We start from the raw sequence: 23,029 nt of genomic DNA, 5'->3' as shown, positions 1-23,029 counted from the left end.
CTCCTTTCTATCATGTTTTTCACATCTTTTTCTGAATATCAGCACTGACTCCAAATGCATCCCTGTTCTTCCAGTTTTTAATTTAGCTCTTGGAGGTGGCATTTCATACCCAAATGCTCCTCTGAGGAACCTGTATTGGGATAATTTTCATCCTGTGGAATATGCATCCACTCATCTTCATTGTCTGTTCTTTGCATTAAGTTGCCTTCAGTTCTATCCTGAGAAGTATCATCATCATACTTTCTGGCCCATGTATGCAAAGAAGGGAGCAACCCTTCCTCCAGAGTCCTCTCCAACTAGGCCATGCTCTCTCTGGTTGTTGGGTTTATTGCTGGGACCTTGTCTGTTAATCTTTTTACATAGGCTAATCCTGATCCTCCTTTATCTTTCATAATTATCTATGTATCAGCAGGAGCTGAAAGTAGGAAATGTCTCACATCCTCAGCTACCAAACCACTTTCTCAGTCATGACACAGCCCCAAAATACAGAAAGCAAACAAATAACACACACATGGATTCACTCTCTACTTAGGAACAAAAGATTTCTCTGCTTGCATCCAGAGTGCTTCCCAGGGAAGCAAGCTCTTTCTCTTTTTTTCATATTCCACTCTCCTTTCTGCACAAAAAATCATGAGTAAACTGCCAGAAATATGAACACTGTCCTACTAATAAAGAATCATTTGGAGATATACTTACCTTGTTTAACAGAAGTTACACTTCAGCACAGACTCAACGCATTGTGAACTTACTGGCATTGGGACAGTCCATTATGGCTCATCAGTATGTCTGCGTTTAACCTGATTATGCTTCTGTTTTATTCATGATTTTGAGCTAATGCATATGTAAATAAACATATACTGTTAAAGAATCAATTGAGAAACCTGGAAAGTACAATTTTCCATATTAAATAATCACATATGCTTTGTTTTGTGGGGTGGGGTGAGGGGTTGTTGTTGTTGTTTTGTTTTGTTTTTATTAAAGTCATCCATTATTGAATCAATTCCTTATAGTAAAAACCTACTGACGTTTTATTAGCTTACATGTGAATTCCTTGGGATAAACTACACCCCTGGTACCTCAGTTATGTCAACTGAAGTACTGACAAAGTGTCCTTCAGCTGTTTTCCTACATGCACGTCTACTTCCTTTCAGAAGAAACCACAGCTTCAAGAGCTAGGAGCTGGAGGGTAAAAGGAGGGGTAGAACTCAAGAGAAAAACAGTCACTATTCAGGTTTCATTCTATCATAAAACCCAGAAGCAGCCAGAACGCAAAACTGATAGACACAGGAAGTGTTTCAGGGTCTCACAATCCATGTATGTCCTAGTTTACATGAAGGTTTTGAGGGCATGCACTGGTAAGATCAAGGCTGTAATTAGGAAAAAAAAAATCATAGTCTGAAATATGTTTCCCTGGAATCAGAATCTTTGCAGGTCTGTGCATGTTCCACTGGAAAAGTAAAATGCAATAAGCAAAAATATTTGCAGTCTTGAATCAGAATTAGGCAAGCTAACGAGCAGAGTTTTCATTCTGGAAGTTCTAACTGATCAAGAAAGACAACAACTGCTAACTGCAGGCACATAAGCAAACTGCTGACAGTTATCTACTTCACTAATAAAATAGCAGAGCATTACATTAAATGCACTTGGCTTGAGACAGCATGAAGAATCATCTTGATGAATGCGTAGGTTTCCTTGACATTAAATGAATTACACAAGCTACTTTAGAGTTTACTCTTAACCCCACCCTGACTTAAGCAGTCAGCAGTGGTGGTCTGTTTAACCTAACAAGATATCAGACATCTGATATTTCTGTGCTGATCTTGCATGCAAGCTTTGAAAAGGCTCCCATTTCAAGGCATGCTTGCTGTGGCTTTACTAAAGATGGCCCCAGCTAAGAGTCACTGTATCTTTCCATGGGTTTTGTCAGACAGACCGTGTTCAAAACACCATAAAGACAAGTGATCCAGCACACTGGTAAGGTGTAGCCCTCAACTTCATAAGCATCCCTTATCAGTGTATGACATTATGGGGTTGAAACCAACATTCACGTATGGAAGATCTGGCTCAATGTTTCTCTGCAAAGAGACCCAAACTGTGGATCACAGCACTTCAGGGAGGGAAAAAAGGAAGAGCATGGTGAAGAAACTGGATCAATGTCTCCCTGTCAGCTCACACAGAACAAATTAAAACTGCTCTCACATTTTGCAGGCCACAGAGAAGAGTGAGACAGCCATATACATTGCATTGGAATGAATCCCCTCAACACACAGCTACAGTAGAACAACAAAATATAATTTATATACATTAGCACAAGCTTGAGTTAGTGTAGCTCAAGGACTCAAGCAGATAAAACTTCCTGATGGTTACGAGTGATGGGCAAGACTTTTCAGGAGAAGACATTCCAACATTTCCATGCACCAAAGAAGGGATTGAGGAAAATATTACGGGAAAGGAATGTGGGAAACTGAGAAGATAGAAGAGGCATAGGGGAGATCCAGTGATGGCAATTACATAGGAATTTGATGCATTGCCTTCCACACTCTAATCTGGATAGGTGGTGACATTTATTTTGTCCATTACAATCAGTCTACTACATTTCAGGCATATATCAACAAGTTGCTGAATTCTTACTGTAAGACTCAACGTTCTATGTAGTTCCTCAAGCAAAATTCTGCAGAAATAATCTCTCTGCAAGTAAAACATCTACTAGACTGATACTAAATTCACATGATAATACCTTAGGATCCCTTTGCACTTCTAATTCTAATGAGATGTACGAAATAATACATAGAAAAGGGTTGGATATAAAGAGCATGTTAAATATAAAGACAATACCGTACGAACTCTTCATTGCAATCACTATTATAATCATCTCTAATAAAAGGTCTGGCAGACCAGTTAAAGAAGATATTTAACTGAGGTACAAAAGTCTCTTTTCAGTTTCTTTAATTTTTATTTTTATTTTGTGAATTTACAGAATTGACTAAAAACACCATTAATAAGACAAATGAAAATAATGCCTCTTTTTAGCGTGGAAGCAGATGAGTGTTTTCATTATTTACTTCAGGCATAGCAAAAAGCTGCCATTGATACTTAATGCTTGCCATGCTTGGGAACCTTAAAGGACGCATGAAACTTAAAAGCCTCAAGTTTGCATGTGCGCAGAAATGCCTGTATTTATGTACTACCCAAGTTTCTTATACATATATTATTTCTGACCCAAAAAGCTTTGCTTAGAAGAAACTCAAGTAGATTCTATGTGAGTGAGACATAATGTATTCCTGGAAAAGTCAGTATCTCTGACCTTGTGATGTGATTGTCTTCTGAGTACTCGACACTGGTATGTCTGTGCGTCACCAGTCCATCTGTCCATGTCTAGAGGGGAGGATTCAAGCAGTTCAGCCTAAATGAGAGTCTTATTGCATTAGTGTGAACTCATCAGTTAACTTAGTCAAACAAAGCCAGACTAAGTAATGATAGTCATTGAGAAGAAGATCATTGGAGATCTTCAGACAGAAGGTAGTTACAGAGGGCCTACAAACTAAAAGCTTTCCCCAGTCTCACACCTTCATCTGACACAGAAGCAGAGGCATCTTACATCGACCTGGAGGCATGGCAACACAATCTGAGTGGAAGGAGATTTGGTACTCAGCAGAAGAGGTGTGGAAGAGTGCAAGTTCAGCTTGTTGTAGTTAGTACAAAGTGGAGAAGCCCAGTGGCTTTTCTGTCCTGTCTGAGCTGGTTTGCCCACTTGGGCCTACTCTGTTTTCCAAATACTGTCTTCCCATCAGCACAGTATCAATCATCATGCTAATTACCAACTAGTGTAACTAATCTTCTGACAGCAAATTACCGGTTTCTGCAAAGAGCTGTTCTCCAGGTACCAAAGTTCATTGCAGAAATAAAAGCCCTTCAGAACTACTGTGTGATAAAGCATGATAGCACTTGTATAATTTTCAAATTTCCTTTTAGGTAGAGCCCTTTAACTACACCTTTCCCTAGTGCAGTCTTTTAATCTAAAATTGATTTCCTCATCAAAAAAATGTGGCCTAATTGCATAAAAGGCTCCTTAGTGCAATGAACAATTAGTAGCATTCAGTGTAAGTGTTTCAGTCTGAAAACAGCAGATGTCAACAGTCTTGTGATTTCAGATATATGGATCTATGACACCACCTGTAAACTAAAAAGAGCTTGGTTTATGTTAGTCTTAACAACTAACAAGAGCTTGGTTTATATTTTGAGCAATATGCATTTGAAAAGAACACATTACTTCCCTCTTATGAGTCGAGTGTTCTTTTTGCTTTATTCTTTACCTTCACTTCCCACAGTGTAAGAAGCAAAAAAGTTTTCAATAGGAAGAAAGGTAAAGCCTGCTTTAGGCTCTCAGCAGGAAGTCTTACACCAAACATATAAAAAAGGGACAGGAGAAATTGGACAAAAGTGCTTAGTAACCATTTAAAGCAGCATTAAATGTTATTAAAATTGGAATGGGGGGGTGGGGAGAAAAAAAAACTCCTTTTGGCAAGGAGGAATCCAGCTAAGATAAGCTTTGTACAAAAGTACCTTCTTATCATTAAATGTTTGTAATTGGCGGCTCTAAACTATTCTTTCTTTATTCCCTCTTCCCCCACCCTCCACATGTTTTTTTCTTGGTTACCACATTATTGGCTGCTAATTTTATTTTTGTCCTCTGATAATGTACAAGAATTACTGTGAAGCTAATGTGAACATACTGTGAGTTTAATGCGCATCTCTCACTGTTACTAGACAGTGCTGCAGGGCAGGCCTGCTTTGGTTTACTGGATGGGTATGTTTTATTATGTAACAAACACAGCTAACACTGATAACGGATTTAGATGAATATCTAATTTAAGAATAGGATAAACTTCAGTAAATATTTTTCTATCTTCAGGGAAAAGTAGAAAACATTTGCTATATACCATTAGAGGGAAATAAACAGAATGAACTAAGGAGGGTGACCTGAAAAGAGATGTATTTGTATTTGGTATAAAACTGGACAAGTTAAGACATTAGTCCTTTGCATAACAGGAGAAATAGACAAAGATAAAACGTATTATCCAAAGATTTATTCAAATCAACCATTACCCAAAGATTCTGCATGCCCCACTTTGAAACTCTGACACTGATAGCATTACCATCCCCTGTCTGGGCTCCAGCTATGTCATAAAAGCTACATTTAGTTTGCAGATTCTCTGTGCTTTCAAGCTCCCAGTCCTAGGCATAATTTACAGCACAGCCAAACTCCTTATCAGGACTAGATGCAGGCATGCAGCTTAGTCAACCCGCAGCACTGCAGTTTTCCCAGAGGAGAAATCCAGGCGTGCTGGCCAAATGAACTTTATCAGCTAAGCATAAAGGCAGCCAGTGCTGGTTCTTGACGTTACTGATGCTGATACTGTGTGTGTGGCAGTAAGGAAATTTTTGTCCTTAGCACAAGTTGTGACATATTCTAAGGAAAGCTGTGTCTGAAATGCTAACAAAACTCTTAGCATAAAGTGCAGTATTACTCTAATGTTAATGGGAGCTTCTAAATGTTTTGAGAATCATGATACTCGTATGGGATTTAAAGAACCATGCTTTAGATTACTAAGCTTGAAATATTTATACTGATATAAATGGAACTAAAAGGGCTGTGCTTCTTGAGTAAGATTAAGGGAAATATGTAGCTGGATGCCCAGCTCCCAAAGAAATTTATTAAAGTTTGGGCACCAGACTCCTTCTGTCATTTCATGTTATATATATAAATTGCCCTTAAAGTAGCACTAAAAATATCATGGATTGTTTTCATTTTCCCAAAACAGATTTTATGAATTTTCCTCGTTTAACTTATTCTTTCCACTCCAAGAAATTCCTTCCCTCTCCATTCAAATGTAAAATATTTATCAATTTCATCCACATAAATTTATTTCCAATTGGCTGGACTTCTTTATGCATTATATACACCAAGAATTTCAGATCACCAGTGACATCATCTGAAAACTTGAAAGTTAAAGAAAAGAATGACCTCAAGATTATGTAGGATAATAACAATGCAAACAAGTGCTTCTTCATTTTTTTAATGGAAGGATCATTTATGATTTGAGGAAAAAAATCCCCAGATCCTGCATCTCACTATTCTTTGCCAGCTGGGAAAGAAGGCAGTTGTTTTACAGCTTACAAATTATCATTTTACTGTTACAACTATAAGGATATCTTAGAAATACTGCTAATTTAGAAATACTGCTAACAAATACTAATCATCTGACCACCTTCAAGTGGGCAGCAAGTCCCTGAACCACACCCAAAAGGAAAGACTTTTTAAAACTCTTCTTGAACTTGTGATAAATTCAGAATATGATATTTTGTCTATTAGCCAAAACAGAGTATTTTGTCCTTTTTGTTGTCGTTGTTAGTTTAGAGCACCTGACTTTACTTTCCAGTGCTTACCAACGTAGATCAAGCCTTAGAAGGTGGAAAAGAAGCCAGAAGTCAAAATAGGATCCACTCTCATGAGAATGCTACAGCCATCTAGCAGGTAGGTCCACCACCAGGTATTCATGGAGCCCATTCCAACAGGAACACAGCTCTGCTAACTACGAACCAGCTGTCGGCTTCTTCCGCAGCCACCTCATTTCTCCCAGGTAACTATTTTACTTTTACTTTTAATCTGGCACCTCTACTGTAACTCAGTAACTTAAGTAAAACAGTGATATCCAACTTGTTCTTACATGGACGACCATTTACATCTTTGTAAAAAAAATGAAGACTGTCTTGTACAGGATTCTTACAGTAACATGTCATTTCCAACCATATAAAGATCAGGCTAAATCTGCATTATTATTTTTTTTTAATGTTATTGACCACTACTTTATTTGCTCCTTCATTGTCTGCACACTGTAGCTGTTTCTTTACTAAACTCTTCTAAGACAAGTTTTTGATGTCTTATAGATCAACAGTTATCCATGGATCACAAGTTGTGAAAAGCAGACATTGGGATAAACTAAGCTAACTTTCATGGTATGTATTGTTCCTAGTTTCTGCAACATATTCAGGAGGAAATGCAGTGAAAAATACACAGAGACATCAAAAAAGTTTTACAGGAATTTGACCCTATCACTGGGCTAGTGCCAGAAACACAACCTGAGTGCTCCAGCAATGATATTTAAAAATATGTGTGTGCATACTTCATATTTTTATTCTTCTGTGCAAACAAGGAACAATTTAAGAACAGAAAATTAAACTAAGCCCTCCATAATTTGTGAGAGAAGCTATCTTTTTAATTAATGTTTTTTATAGGGCACAACTGTAGTATTTAGCTACAGTTATAACTAATAAGGATAACACATGAAAGTACATTTTAAAGTCAAAAATCCAGTCCTGGGGAAGAAGAGTGCAATGTTGTCTGTTATGTAACTGGATAACCATTTGACAGCCTTAGCTGAAGAAAGGCCATAACTCATGTATCCACGGACCCATTAGTGAACCAAGCTTCCCTGCAGACAACAGGGACCAGAGCTCAGCAGACGAAGATTTCACAATGGTTTGTAGAATTCCAATGTTGTCTTATCCCTTTGTTTCACCAGTGACTCCCAAACAGAGCTAGAATAGGCAGAACAAGAGAAGGGCTGTTTAGACATATAGAGTATGAACTGAATGGTGGATGAGCAGTGCCTCGGGTGTTTCCATCCAGAGAGGAAGAGCCATCCTAACCCTCTGTGATCTATTCTCTGAGCAGCAGGAGACTAGATCAAGGCAAAGCCATTCTTTTCCTGTCTTACACAAAGCTCACACACTAGTCAATAGCAGGCTTTTATCAAGCAATAAGTTACTTCACTAAGTCAAACTGCTGTTGGAGTTTTTACATTAACATGCAGCCTAACTGGTAACTTTTTTAACAATAATGCTTTTAAACCTTAGGTGAATGCTATTTTTCTTTTAAACTGTTTACTATTCAAATATAGGATGGTATATTTTATGTGTCTTCACTGCCACCTTTTGGTCAAACTTTTTTTCCTATTGCTTTTCTTTTTTATTATTATTATTTATTTTATTTTATTTTATTTTATTTATTTTTAAAGTAATACACAAATAACAAAAAGAAACAACCCAAAAGTACATCCAGAGTAAGAGAATGTGCAAGAAGATCTGAATACAACTTTTCAGGATCAACACTTTCACAAACAAAAAGAAGAAAACAAACAAATCAAAAAAAGGTCAAATGAGAAAAAAAAAATCTATTTTATCCTAAATTCAGTTATAGAAATATTCACTGTTGTTGACTCATAACCCTCCCAAGGTACTGTGGCTGAATACAGACTTATAGTCATCTCAATATGCTGACTTCAGAGCAGAGTTTGTTTGTTTTCTCTCCACAGATAATGCCTCCCACTAAATACCTGTTTTCTTTTGATAGTTAGCTGCTATTTCAGCATTATTAGAATTCATGTTTGTTCTGTTAATGCACAGCAACATCCTGTTTCAGGATGATGAATGGTAGGTATTACTGAAATAAATGTAACTTTATAATAAATTACTGTTAGCTCTCTATTAATGTAAAGTTTATACAGCAACAGCACTTAAAACACAACTGGAGAAGACTTCAGTGTATATGTACATATAGTGAAGTGAGTATTCATGACCAAAATATTTACTATTCCAAAGAAAATGAGCACTGTTCCTACATGTATTGATTTCTGTGACCTGTATTAGTCATTAGCACTGTATTAGCAGTATTAGGATGTATTAGCATTGAGGAGACTCAGAGGCATGGGGCCGGCAGTCAGCTCCCTCTCTCCTTGCCTCCTCTAGTCTTAGGAGGGGGAAAGGCTGAGAGGAGGAACGGCTGCCACCATCCACTCAGCCATTTCCACCTAATGAATGGTTCTTGAGAGAGCAGCTCTGACTGGTATTATTTAAATCGTTTTCAGGCTGTTCTAACACATGCTTCATGGGGCAGAGCATCAGAAACTACTAATCACTGACAGACTTTTCTCACAGTCACCACCCAAGTCATCCTCTATCCCCAGAAGACATAACAGGAAATTTGCTTCCAAGTGAAGCTACTTTGCATTCTAATAAAGCAGAAGGAAAGAAAAAAAATGCAAGAGAGATGAACATTATTTTAGTTTGTACCTCCATACAAGATTTTTTTACAAGTGCCTATCCCATAGTCTCACGAATGGTATCAGGCCCTAGAACGTGCCTGCCCATTTATTAAGGGCTTAACTCTTCATTTATGAAACAAAACATAAGACAGAAAGGAAGTAGCATCACTACTTTCTGGTTGCCACAAAGGGCTTGAACAAGTTGAAATCAGTATAAGCCCAGAGCACCCAGGGCAGGTGTAATCCTTCTCCACTAGACTGGGTGAGGTGAAGGAACAGAAGGCACAGAAACACGTCAGTCTTTAGAAAGAATATATGCAAGTAACAGATGCATTTGTATTTTGGTGCTACAGAAAAAATACTTAATACAGAAAAAATAAAGTTTCAGGCTTGCAGGTTAGCACATCCCGAGGCTAGGAAGCAGAGCAATTCCTACTACTCTATTTGCCATTAATGATCTCAAATATTTTCATAGATATTGGGACTGCCATCCTTACGGTAAAGAGGGGGAAGCACAGACACAGAGCATGACAACACTTCTCCAAGTCACCCAAGGTGCTGTTAAAAGTGGCCAAGAAGGAAATCATCAGAGTCCAGCTCCAGGATGGTCTCCTCCAGTCCACCTTGGCTCTTGCACCAACCATCCCGGGGCTTCCCTGGGAATGCTCCCTCAGGACATGTCCCGTTGTATGCAGCGTACTGGCTTAGGGGACAGGTACGCTGCTGAGAAAACCGATACTCTGAAGTAGTTTGGAAGTACTTTTGTGCGAGGTTCTGTGCTTACACTCCCGTAAGCCTTCTCTGTATAAACAAGGAGAGCACCACGGCAGATATCACTCCAAAATCTTTCTTCAGCATTAGAAATGACTTTAAAAACTGCTCCGGGACTTGTCAGAAGTCCTGATGGGCAGAACATGCTGCCACCTCTCACAAACTGGCACCTGCCATGAATCGACACTTTTCTTTTCAACCCCATGATAAGCTGGTGGACCTCTGTTTGTTGTGGATGTATGAAGTAAACAGGCATTGTGAAAGCAATCAAAGAATAAAAAATAAAATTAAATAACCTCAATGAAAATATTGTTTCCTTTAGTGCTTATTTCACCTTGCTGCCTCCTTCACGGCAAGTTTGTCTCCATTATGGACTATTTAATTACAGAGCCTTCATTGCTTAATTCTCAGTGTTTATTACTTCAGGATGGCCTTTCATATAAGTGTCTAATACTGTGTCACGTCACCCCATTAGTTTATAGGGAGATACATGTTTTCACTGTGTTTTTATTCTTGTTGGACATGACTTCACCCACTTCTGTAATTAAAACAGATTTACTCCTTCTATAAAAACCACAACTGACACAACATTTTGATTCCCATTTGTCGTTAGGAGTGGTAGTTGCATTAATGCTCAGACTTAGAGTCTCGTTACAACTCTAGCTCAACAAGTTATCGAACAACAGCTGAGTTACGGTCACTTCACCTGTGCCTGTTCTTAGTGCACAGCAGATGCAGTATATCGTAGCTTAACACAAGCTGTAGACAAACAGCATAAAGAGACAAGTTTCCTTGTCTCCGTATTTGAGCCCCTACAGCATAATTGTTCTGCCTAACTTAGATACCAGTAGTAAAAGGCTAGTTCCCCTGGGCTCCCCATATAGCCTGCTGAGGAAAAAAAAAAAAAAAGGGCTTCTCCATGGAGCAATTCAGATCTAAGTCAGGCACTCAGTATTATTCTCTGAAGGTGCCCTCAGTGACTATATGGGAAACCAAAAAACTCCAGCTTTCCAGCTCAGTGATGTGATGTCTCAGTGGGGCATCAGCCAGGCACTGTGCCTTTGGTAATCGCAGCTACATCCTTCCCTAACACCCAGGCTCAGAGGAAAGCAAGCGTCGAGTCTGACGTTGGCCTTTACTTTTGAAATTTTGGTTTAAGAGCTTCTTACAAAGGACCAGATACAAAGACTGTTGAAGTCAGTGGAAAAATATCTTCCCTTGACCTCAGTGATGTTTTGATAGGGCTTTCACCCACAAAGAAAACATGTGCTATTTCAGTGTAAAACGGATTGCTTAAACGGTGACACAACCCCCCAGTTCCTGTGAAACTTAATCATAAGAAGGCCTCTTAAGAAAAGGAACATGTTCCATGACAGTCAGCCTGTGTGAAGCAGGGACAGCTGACTTCTTAAATCATTTTCTTAATGAAAGACTGGTTGCTGCATGCTTCAGGGTCTTAGCTCTGTGTTGGAATGTGGGCACACCACTGGCATCGTAGCTACTTTAGCAATGATACTGCGGTGGAGAAAAAACAACTTGCCAGGGAACCAAAACTAAGTACACAGAACACAGGGCATTTGTTTTTCTCATCCAGAGCTTTCCTTTGTCTTACTAGAGTTGGTTCATGCATTGTTGTTTTTCATTTGTTTGTTTGTTTTTTCAGAATGAAGGAACCCACATCCAAGTTTCAGTTTCTCTCAGACAAAACAAAGCACATGAATTAGAACAATGAAAAACGTTTCTTCAGTTGATTTTTGTCTTAACAAAAAATTCCATCTTCTAATAAATTTCTGGTCTTCAGGCCACATAAGATAGCCAAGAATAGGGAAAAAAAATAATAAGAAAGTAAAAGATGTTATCCAGAAATAGAGTAATTTATGGTTTCCAAAGTATGCTCTTTGGGAGAGGGAAGGTTGTCACAGGGAAACTGCTGGCCAAATGTAGAAGAGGCAACATATGGGAAAAGAAAGGAAAAAAGGAAAATACACAGGAAGCTGTTGTTTTTTCATTGAATCACAATATAGCCTTATGAGTTTTAGACAGATAGATAGACTAGAGGAAAAGTGCCATGTGTGGCTGCATTCGTAAACACACCTACAAGCATACTCACACAGTTTCAGCTACTCAAGGGCAGCGACAGCCACTAAAACGTTCAGGATCTGAGAACAAAAACAGAGGTGGCCAGCATGACATTAAGGGGAGATTGCATTTCACAGGAGAGTTTTGCCATTTGCCCATACTATCAAATCCTGAAAGCTTTTCTAGCAGAAAAAAAAAAAAAAAAAAGAAAAAAAAAAGGCTTGGTAGCATGCAGATTAATATTCCTCCTGTGGATTAAACTATAAAGTGCTGCTATTCAAGGGTGAAAGTAAGACTAAGAATATTTTTATAGAAAATTTAAAGGAACACAGCAGTGAGCTCTTTCAGCATGGAATATTCCAGTATCTTATACATGAATGAAATTGTCTGAAGAATTTCCATAGTGGATACTCTTCAGAGTGAAGTGATGTTCTGCTGTGATGCTAAATAAGGAACAATTTCAGCAAAAATAACACAACACTAGTGTCAAGCAGATATGATGTTGAATCAAGTCCACAAAAACAGAATTATTCCTACAAAATATTTTCAAATTATTAATTTAAATTTAGACAGAAGACAACTTATATCTCTGCCCCAATGCAGTCTCATTTATTCTAAATTGCATGCACTACTCTATACCAAACAGCTTCAGAATTTCATTTAATATTTCTGATTCTATAATATAACTACATTTTGGAGCGGAAAGGAAGACTTGTATCAGGACATGCTACTTATTTTTCTCTTATATAATTTCTATCCATTTTCCTCCTTAGAATTGTATGTATATTTAGTACTACAACAGCATTTGACTCAGTTATGAAAATTCTTGCAATATCCTGATATTCTGTGTAAACTTGTATTTGAAATTAATGTATTACCAAGATAATTTTTCATCACCATTTTACTTTGCTCTACTGATCTGTGAAATGTGTTGCTGCATTTCTCTTCCTCTGAAAGGCATTATAAAAAAGACTGACCTGACATTTTTCCTAGAATTAATAGCTATGTATGTTTTATACAAATTAACTCTGCACAAACATATAAAGGCACCATTTGTGTGGTTTTTCTTAGTACCAAGCACTAATAGTAAGGTAAATCTATGAATAAAACCAAAATTGGAAAAAAAACTGATCGTTGTTTTTATGACTTTGCCAGCACCTTTACTGAAATGTAAGTAATCCCTTCAACTATTTTTATACCAGAGACTTTTGGATAATATAGAAATGCATATACTGAATTATTTTTTAAATCAGATAGACAGGAGAAATGAAGAAAATCAAGATTTCCAATTTCTGACACCATAAAATAGTCTTTGTGAATCCAAAAAGTTAAGTAACACTCTAGGCCATAAAACACAAAGAATATTAAATTGCAGCTTTTGAAAGTACTTTGTTCTAACTTTCCCTTTTAAGCTGTGTTTTGGGAGTATAGATAAGCACAGGTTGTCAGGATTTATGTTTCGTTGAAAGCTCTAACTATACAACAGGTGGCAGTTGGTGGAACTGGGAACCATTTAGTCATTAGTCAACCAAAAAGAGTGGCTTCTTACAGACAAAGATAAGAGGTTTATGGTTTTCCAGACTAGTTTATTAAATTACATTCATTAAATACTTCTATAGCAGTGTTTTAGGCAAAGTCATCAAAGATGTTAAGGCATCCTTAAGCATACCAGCATAGTTAAATTTCCTAGGTATACAAAGCACCACAGCATCTAAATAGATCCCCTGCAGAATGGGATTCACAAAGCTCCAGACGGTTGTTTTAGGCAATAAGAAGCACTTGCAAGCATATGTGATTTCTTAAGTGAAACTGAAAGATTAATAATAACAGCCCTATGTAGATCACCTAATCACATTTAGGAGCACAGATTCATTCTTTGACGTCTCTATTTTCATGAACTGCTGACTAAGGAAGTCAGAGCAATATTGTCAGCTGATGCCAATTAGAAGTGAAAAAATATCACACATCATGGTTTATGCCAAAGCCAGGACTGCTACAGATCCATACTGACAATCAGAGAACTGTAATAATAAATCACTTTAAGAAAAGCTTGTTTCCTTAGCTTTGCTGCTCTTTAAGGATGTTCAAAACAAGTTTCTCTGCAATACTTCATCTTCAGATACTGTTCTGAAAAGAGATAGGAGAAGAGACAAAAGCAATCTCACTACTATCTAAGTAGTTTAAACATCTTCTGGCTCGACTGTCATCGCTTTGTGGATATATTTCCAAGCTTTCATTTTGTAGCCTGCAACAATTTAGTCTGTGTCAATGTCTGTCTTTGTTTTCACTGCACTCTCCCTGCCTCCAATTTCACTGATATCTCAAGTAGAATTGACAGAGGCTGAGTTCTCACAGGGCCATTAATGGTTAGCCACCTTAGGTCAACAGCCCTAGTAAAACAAGCGTGCTAAAGAAAGTAACAAAACAGCAGGAAAACAGACCTCTACCCTCAACTTCAAGTAAGGTCAATAAACAAACAAAAAATTACCTAAAAGTAGATCTCTGAGTACACTTACTACGATATGGATTTAGAGTTCTCATCAAACTCTTGTGCACCTCATTCAACCTCCATATTCAAGCCAGGGCACTCTCGAGTCCAATTCCTGAAACCATCCACAGTCATCAGGGTCACAAATCACTGTGGGGTTTTATTTCAGTCTTTTTACAATTGATGCACATTGTCAATCATTTTGGGGTGACTAAAAGCAAGTCAGAATGATTTTTCTTATGTTTGCCTGGAATTTCCTGTACTCCAGTTTGTGCCCGTTGCCTCTCCCTGTCACTGGGAAAGGTCTGGTTCCTCTTTCTTTACTCCCTCCCATCAGGTTTTATACATACAGATGAGATATCCTTGCACCTTCTCTTCTCCACACTAAACACTCCGTCTCCTCTTATGTCAGACACTCCTATCCTTTAATCATCTTTGTCACCCTTTGCTGGACTCACTCAAGTATGACAATGTCTCTCTTGTATTGGGGAGCCCAGAACAGTACACAGCATAGGTGTGGAGCACCGAGGAAAAGAGAAGGGTCACCTCCCTCAACCACCCGGCAACGCTCTGCTTACTGCAGCCCAGAAGTCTGCAGGCATTCTTTGTTGCCAGGGTGTTTGATGGCTCAATGTTCGTTTGGTGTCCACCGGGACCCTAGGACCTTTTTCTGCCAAGCCGGTTGCCCCTCCGCCTGTCTTCCCTCTGATGAACATCATGAGGCTCCTGTTCACCCATTTCTCCAACCTGCTGTGGTAGCACAACCATCTGCCACATCAACCACTCGCCCCTTTTCATGTTGCCTGCAAAACTCACTTCTCACTGGATGGCTGCTGGGCCAAAGCTTATAGTTTTTTTCCTTGAGCCTTTGAAAAGTTAGAGCTTGCTGTTCTTGCTGTGTCTGAGCTCCCTGCCACTGTTCCAGTCCTGCCTAGTTTGCTGCTCCATTTCTTCCCTGAATCCCTGCTCTGGGCCTATTTCTACTTCCAGAGATTACCAGTGGCCCAAGCAGCAGCAAAAAGTATCTAATCTCTAAAAAAGGATCAAATCTCTTGGATTATTTCTTACAATTAACTTCAGCTATCCACTCTTATTTGTAGTGTGCAGTTAGCCACAGCATATAACTGGTGCTTCTGGACAACAGGAACATTTTAATTTTGACCTTATATAGTATTTTTGAACAGTCAGAATCTTAAGTTAGAATTCCAGTTTTGAACAAAAGATATTTTTCTTCATAAATAATAAAACTGCCTGGATTTAAAAATATGCTTGCTCTAAGACCTTATAATTGGTATAAAATATCAATATTAGCACTTATATTTTGAAAATAATTCCATCTCTGGCAAAAGGTTCAACTAAACAAGCTCTAATTAGCACAATTATTTCCGTATTGAAGTCATATATTTAATTGTGTTGTCAGTCTTTGTATGCAAGCAACAATTCCCTTAGCAGTCAACCATAATAACTGTATTAATGTAACAGTCCCACACAAAAAATAAAAATAAAAATAAAAATAAATGCCCCAAATCTGAAGGCAGATAGCTTTGGAGCATTTATGGCTTTACTTATATTAATTATTTTCTTATTTAAAGTGATAATAATTGATTAAACTATTTAAATAATTCCAAATGTGTTGGCAGATTCCATTACCCATTTATTTAGATTGCATCAAATTTGTAACAACTGTCTGATAAACTTCAGTGCTTTTTTTTAAGTACCTCAGCACTCTTAGCTTAGTGCTTGAAGAATTTCTAGCATGTGCTCGCTTCTCAAAGACATCTCAACAACCAAGAAATGCCTTATAAGTACTGACAAAATTAATTCTCATCCCTCAAATCTGTCTTTAAAATTAGTAAGCTGTTGTTATTACAATGACATCCAGCAGCTGAACTGTTATCAGCAAAATGGAGAGTTATCACCACAGCCTGACATCCTAATCATCATTGTCTCATTAACTTCCTAAAACTGACTTCAGCTCTGCTTCTTCCATATAAGCTTGCATCATTCCTCTCCTATTTTTTCAAATGTGAAACCTACATTGTACACTGCAGAGAAAGTGTCAGTATTTGTGGTTTGTGTTTGCGTAGCATCTAGCACTCCGGACCATGCTAGGGTTTGTAGGCATTGTGGTAACAGGCAAAAAAAATGATGACTACATGCAAGGTACAATGTCAAAAAATACCTTATGCATTGTAAGGATTTTAAATGATATGGGAAGCAGAAAGGTCTTCTGAGAAATTCCTGAGGCAGAAGGCCTGGGAAAGGACACAGCTGCGGGAAGGATCCTCCAGTGTTTTGACTATTTCGTGGTCTCACCACATGCCTTCAGAAGTTCTCAATAGAAAATATAATGACATTAAAATGCCATTTCTAAACCACAGGATTTATCGGCAAGCCATAGCTGAGGGCAATAAACCACCCTAAATGTTTTCCATGAGGTATATTCCAAAGCATCTTAATTTCAAATGACTCTTGTACAAATATTGTAAATACATATATCTATGTGTATATATATATATTCCTTTTTAACAATTAGAGGTAATAAATACCCCTATGTACCACAGCAGAAAATCTACTACAGCTATTACATAATCAGGCTTAAACAAAATGGTTCCCTATAGAACAAACTAGGAACAGAAACATAAAAGAACTCCTGAACTGGGACAAGTCAGATGCCCACCTACATACCCAGTATTCTGTCTTTGCTCAGTAATCCTTCCCTCATGGGGCCCACTCCTTCTCCTGTATCCTTTCCATTTTACAGGCTTGAAGTGCTGCAACCTTTTTGATAAACTACATATAAATTACTGATATTTTTATTATCACAAGTTTCATTCTTGTGAGCGTTTTAAGGCAGTAAGCTCTATACTCCAGAGGCATGTGTGCAATGAAATCGTGAAATCAACAAACCACAATCAGAGGAGTATCATAACTGCTTCAAGGGATAACAGTACAATTCTACTTGTTATATAAGTAAAAGGAACCAACAGTGAGAAAGGCAAGCATTACTTTTAGAGCATACGTCTAAACACAAAGGATGGCACTATGCCTGATTCAATCAAATTTTATTTTTAAATACCAAACAAATTCTCCTGCATTGCTTCCAAGAAATGATATACATTATCAGAAAGAAATTCTGACAGAGGTGTTGCTTTGGCAAAGTAGGAGTGGAAGTGCCTTTCATACTTGTCTGTAATTTATATACTTGAAAACCAGAATGGAATCTCTTTCACAAGGAATGAAAAAAAGAAAAAAAAAAAAAAACTGCTATTGTCCTCTACCTTGAGTTGTTTTTCAACTCATTTAATTGAACTTTAACTGAAAAAGTCATGTGGTCTTTACTTGTACTTTCAACAGTGTCTAAAAGTATCACTGTTAAAAATTATTTGATGCATGTGGTTCTGTTGATTTCTCATAATTTACGGCAAGTAGTACATGCTTTTGTTTATTCCACATGTTGGGCTGGGTTGAACAACCCTCTCAAACAATCTTGAGCCTCTAGGTTTTTTCACTGTATTTCTTTTCTTTAGCTTTCTGTAACTTGGCATTGAAGACTTAAATACTCTAAGGGAATTCAAGTATTTCAAGTAGTTTGAGAGCCACTTCTTTGAATCAGAATTTGTGTAATAAATCCGGGCCAAGTAAGACATTTGTTTGACTTTAACAATGTTACTCACTAAGAACAGCTGGTTCTTCACTTCACATTCGTTCACCAGGGGATATAGCAGTTGCCTGCTTATCGGATCTCTTTCTACCATATTCCCTTGGATAAAGGAACTTATTAAATGACAATAAACCAAATCTGTTGTCTGATGTCCCTGTTCTCAGATGACCTTATCCTACAAGGAACAAGCATTCTGGTGCAGATGAACACTGCCACGTGCATCTGCAACTGCCAGTCAGAATATGAACAGAGGGCACTTACCTCTTCCACTCCCAACTCAGCTCCATCCTATTTAGGACTCAACACTGCCATTTCTCATACTGGAATTTTCAAAATCAGATTAGATTAGATTGCATTTCAAAATTAATTTTTAAAGTATTTCAAAATTGTTGAAGTTCACACATGGTTCTTCGTACTGAATATTTTTTTAATTTCTCTTTCACAGATTGGTGGGTTTTGGAATTCTGAACAAGAGTCTTCTTGTTGGCATTTCACACATCCTCCTTGCCAAAAAAATTAATGCAGTTAAATTTTGTGTGAACCCCACTTAATGTCTTTTGGCTTTGGCAAATCCTTCCGGACTTTTACAAAACTGAAGTTCTCTGGAACTGCAAAAATCTATGGAAACAGGCACTCACATGAGTATTATTCTTCTCACTGCTTCTAAATGGAGTCTTTTTTTCTCTGTTATATACAGACCACCCCACAGAAGTTTTGTTTTGGTTTTGGTTTTTTTTGGCTTTATATCACTTTATTTTATATCAGGTAATTCAAGAACTCTCTAGGCTCCAGAATTTACATATGTTATATAATACAACTGCAAAAGAAAGGAAAAAATTGACGTACTTCACTTTTCCTCAAAGAACAGATCCAGACAGCATAACTACTCATCACTTCCTTCCTCATCCCTCATTCACTTACTTGCAATCCAGTGAATCTTTTCAGACTCATAACTTCTCACTTCACCCATTCTCTGTTAGATCGTAGCAACTCTTAGACTTGGTCTTGTCAAGATGTACTTGACAACAAGAGCAAACTTGTGGAATATTAAAATGTGTAGACAAATGTAAAAAAACATAAGATGTGTAAAATTTAGAATAACTCACACTCAAGCAAATATGTGTCTTTCATTGATATCAGTAATACTGTTCCTTTTGACCTGAACACTTTCCCAGTGATCAGAGCCACAGAAATTGATTCCAATTAGGAGAAACAGTAATATTTATGTATTGCTTTGTTGTGTTTATTTAACAAGAAGTTAACCGCCCTGGAGACAACAGAAATTAAGCAGCAGGAATAATTTACTCTCCAATACTAGATTTTCTCCAGACAGGTCTCTGCCCCAAAGAATTGATCTTAGCTTCTCCTTTGGACCATGCTACAAGTGCAGCTTTAAATCTGAACTCACAATTTAACTGCTCCGAGCCGCCCACTGCTTCTATTGGCAGTGCCTGTGACAGACGGAGCTAAACAGAACATGCATCCTCACCTTGGCAGCCTGGCTCATTAAAGTACACTGAAATCAGAGGTGTTTACAGTGCTCAACTACAATTTGTGGCAGCAACAGAGGAGATTTATGTCCCACTCAGCAGAATCTGAAGGTGGTGCCTTGCACAGAAGAGTGAGGCAGCCAGCTGAGAAAAGCAACATTTCCAGCCACACACAGAGGATCTGCCTGCAACTACTAACTGCAGCTCTGTTGACTTCTTTGCTGCCTACTTGGATCCTTGGTGTTTTCCCCACTACTCTCTTAACTTTCCTGAACCTGTGCTAGCCAGAAGGAAACCAGAACTATATGGTGTCGACGATAGCAGCAATACTTGTTTAGGACTCTTCACTCACCTAGTTTTGACCTTATTTCAGTTGTCAGCAAAGCAAGAGAGATGTGCGTTTCCTGGATGTGTGAAGATGAGAAGACACCTTCGGTGATGTTATCAGATTGTCCAGGCAATAGCAAAATACCCCCCATCACTTCCATCCATTGTCTCAAGAGTCCAGAAATGGTATAATCCTGAGAGTTGGGAAAGAAAAAAAAAAAAAAAGTTTTAAAAACCAAATTATTTAAATGGAGTTTTCTCCACATTACCAAAACAAATCAGTTTCCAAATCTAAACCACACTGTTACTTTTCTGCTTCTTCTCAGTTTCTGTCCAATCACCTAAGAGTGCACTTCCCAGTGATTCTCCAAGGAATTAATGGTTTTGTAAAATCTGTTTGGTGGGATATTGCTTACCAAGCCTGCATAAAAGGTAACTCCTTTTTCACTGTATCTAATCAGAAAAAAAAAAAATCATAAATACTGGGTGTTTCTTCCTGCGTCTTTCACAATACTTCGGCTTTAATTTCCAATTCATTTTTTTTCCAGCGTGAGCAGCAGAAAAATAGACTGAATTTATTGAATCTTGGCTGCATCTACTTATGAAGTACTGGGATACACTCTTCAGGAAAACTTAGGAATGGTGGTCATAAAGGACTTCTGGAAGTCTCTAGTCCCCTGCCCCACGCCAAGTAAGACCCCTGCCAACACCAGATCAAGCCTTGGGCTGCACTAGGAAGAACACTGCCAGCTGGACAAGATAGGCAACCCTTCCCCTTTCCTCAGCACCTTTGAGAACCACCTGCAGTCCTGTTCTGGGCTCCCCACTAGAAGTGAGACACGGGCATATTGGTGTGACTTCAGCGCAGGGCCAAGAAGACGATTTAGGGATTGGAGCATCTGGCATGCAATGAAAGGCTTAGGGAGCTGGGACTGTTCAGCCAGGAGAAGAAAAGGCTCTAGTGCACTTTTAAAAATACATGTAAATACCTGAGGAGAGAGGGGACTGAAGAAGACAGAGCCAGACTCTTCTCAGTTGTGCCCAAGCAAAGGACTAGAGGCAATGGGCACAAACTGAAATACAGGAAATTCCATTTAAACATAAGAAAAAGCATGTTTACTGTGACAGTGATCAAATACTGGAGTAAGTTGCCCAGAGAGGTTGCAGAGTCTGTCCTTGGAGATATTCAAAAAACAATCAACAAAGCCCTGAGTGAGATGCTCAGGTTAACGCTGCTTTGGGCTGGAGAGTAAAGGCGGTGGACGAGATGATGCTGAAGTCCCCTCCAGCCATAACGATTCAGTGATTCTGTGAAGCCAGCTATCACTCTGCATAGCAAGATTTTGAAAATTTCCACAATTCCACAAACCTTCTGGATTTTCACTATTCTTATGGTGAAGATTTTTTTCCTAATATCCAGTATGAACCTTCAAGCTGCAATTTGTGGTCTGTGACTGTTGTTATACATGGCACTACCAACAAGAGTTGGGCTTCATCATCCTTACACTCCTCCTAAGTGTTTGAGGACTCCTACTACACCTCCCCTTACTCCACCCTTCAACGGACTAAACACGTCTAGCTCCCCCGTGTCTCTCCTCAGAGATCATGTGCCGTCAGCCCCTCACCACCTTAGAAACCCACCTCAGTGCCATCCTGGAAACCCAGCCACTGTTTCAACGATTTAACCACTTGCACTTGGTTAAATTACAGGGAAAGGCTTTCACCCTTCCACACCATTTCCCCCTATGCAGCATCCTTTCTGAGTCACCCAAGGGCACACTAGAGTCATCGTGCTGACAGTAATAGTTATACTTAGCTTAGTCAACAAGTTCGGAGCAAGACTAAGCGTTAGCATGATTATACATAGGCCTGTGTGTTACTGGAAGCCGGCACCACTTTTCCAACCATTTGGCAAGTTGTTCTGAGAGCTCCTGGTCTAAAGAGCAGTTGCAGATGCAGAGGATTTGCCCTGACCACAGACTTCTCCTTGTATAAACCGTGTATAAACATATAAAATGTTCTCCATATTAACCACTGTCAGACAATCTTGCCAGTGATGCAATCACTGTTTTTCCTCCAGGAGACGCAATCTGCCATTCCCTCATGTCAACATCACCCACAGACCCTGTCCATAATGAAGAAAACTAAAACCAAACACTAAAACACAGACTGGCTAATACAGAACCACCGGAGTGTTTTTCACCTCCAGAAATACCCCGTCACACTCTAGCAACCACAGAAACATCACTGCTTCTCACCCAGCTCATGCAATAGTTAAGGAATACTGACACTCCTTCTACATGTTTGGAGCTAGCCAAACCTGTACAGGTCTAGTTGTCTTTCTGCCAGTAAAATCTCCCCTGTTCTTCATGTGCCAAGAAATGTTCAATCATTTTGAGTCAATTCCCGATTTCTGTGGTGATTCCTACCTTACACCTCTTGCATAGCACTTGCATACTATCTGCCCAAAGCTGTCAGCGTGCAGGGGTATCGTATGGATGTAATAGTCTGCAGGAGGGCTGCCACGCAGTGTGCTTTCTAGTACACTGCCTCTCTAATACAGGTGGTACTTTGCATACCTGAAAGTAATGCCTTAGAGTAGGCATGAAAGCAAAGTTTTCCCTGGCATTTAATCTGCTTCCACTTTGCCAGCGCCCACATGAAATGAGCTTTCCATTTTTACTCACAGATAAGCACCTTACTGTGCTCAGGATGCAGAGACTAGAGCGGTGGTTGCCTGGCCAGAGATACTGGGAGTTTACTAGGCACTTAGTAAGTTATTTTACTAGGCACTTAGTAAGGAGTTTACTAGGCACTTAGGAGCAGCTTACTAGGCACTTAGTTAATGGCATGCTTTTTGTCTGGCTGGCTTTTTGTCTCGTCTTCTGAGAGTGCTTATTCAGGAGCTTACCTTCTGCGCGTTTTATGAAAACGCTTAAATTAAGATAGGATATCCAGATGCTGAAATATCACTTGAGCTACCTTTTGGTCTACAAATGTCCCCATAAGACTTACACCACTGACTTCTCACGAGAAGCCAGAGTCACTTACGAGTTCGCTCGGAACAAGAGGAAGCTTTCGGCCCCCCAGCCCCAGTTTCTCCTGT

General features: G+C 38.7%; 1 long non-coding RNA gene across 4 annotated transcripts in view; it reads right to left on the bottom strand.

The window, feature by feature from the left end:
- Positions 1-23,029, bottom strand: part of LOC310893974 — an 81,959-nt gene that overhangs the window by 35,850 nt on the left and 23,080 nt on the right. The window contains exons 3-5 of one of the 4 annotated variants that reach the window (XR_014579443.1): positions 19,949-20,117; positions 18,368-18,426; positions 5,900-7,599 (exon numbers count right to left, since the gene is read on the bottom strand). This is a non-coding gene — a long non-coding RNA (uncharacterized lncRNA). Of the gene's footprint in view, positions 1-5,899; positions 7,600-13,281; positions 14,082-18,367; positions 18,427-19,948; positions 20,118-23,029 lie in introns of those variants that run through there. The other 3 variants (XR_014579444.1, XR_014579445.1, XR_014579442.1) reach the window with 3 other exon arrangements.

The sequence above is a fragment of the Anser anser genome (genome assembly GCF_964211835.1).
Source record: "Anser anser genome assembly, chromosome: 2".
NCBI classification, from domain to species: Eukaryota; Metazoa; Chordata; class Aves; order Anseriformes; family Anatidae; genus Anser; species Anser anser.
The sequence above is the reverse complement of the archived record's forward strand: the minus strand, read 5'-3'. Positions and strand labels throughout refer to the sequence as shown.